Below are 282 nucleotides of genomic sequence, written 5' to 3' on the forward strand. Positions count from 1 at the left end.
ATTTATCCGCGATGCAAACACTTGTATAGCAATAATCCATAATCCCCACCATAACCACTCTAAGAGGCAGAATAACTGGCCTTCGTGCAATTCCAGATGTGCGTGGACGCCACCATCCTCCTGTGGCGTCAATCTGGTGGGGATCTATTGGCGTTTCATGAGCGAGTGGCCTTCAGAAAGCCTTCCTGGATAAGAGAGGGAATCTGGAGTCAAAGTTTAAGGTAGAAGCACCATGTTCTACCTAGGGGATTGTATCATGACACAGTATAAAGGAAAAGGATT

General features: G+C 46.1%; 1 protein-coding gene across 1 annotated transcript in view; it reads left to right on the plus strand.

The window, feature by feature from the left end:
- The window catches only part of LOC119582390 (adenylate cyclase type 2-like), a gene marked incomplete in the record, with an annotated part of 138,831 nt that overhangs the window by 42,508 nt on the left and 96,041 nt on the right, over positions 1 to 282 (plus strand).

This window comes from Penaeus monodon, chromosome 15 (genome assembly GCF_015228065.2).
Source record: "Penaeus monodon isolate SGIC_2016 chromosome 15, NSTDA_Pmon_1, whole genome shotgun sequence".
In the NCBI taxonomy this organism is placed as follows: Eukaryota; Metazoa; Arthropoda; class Malacostraca; order Decapoda; family Penaeidae; genus Penaeus; species Penaeus monodon.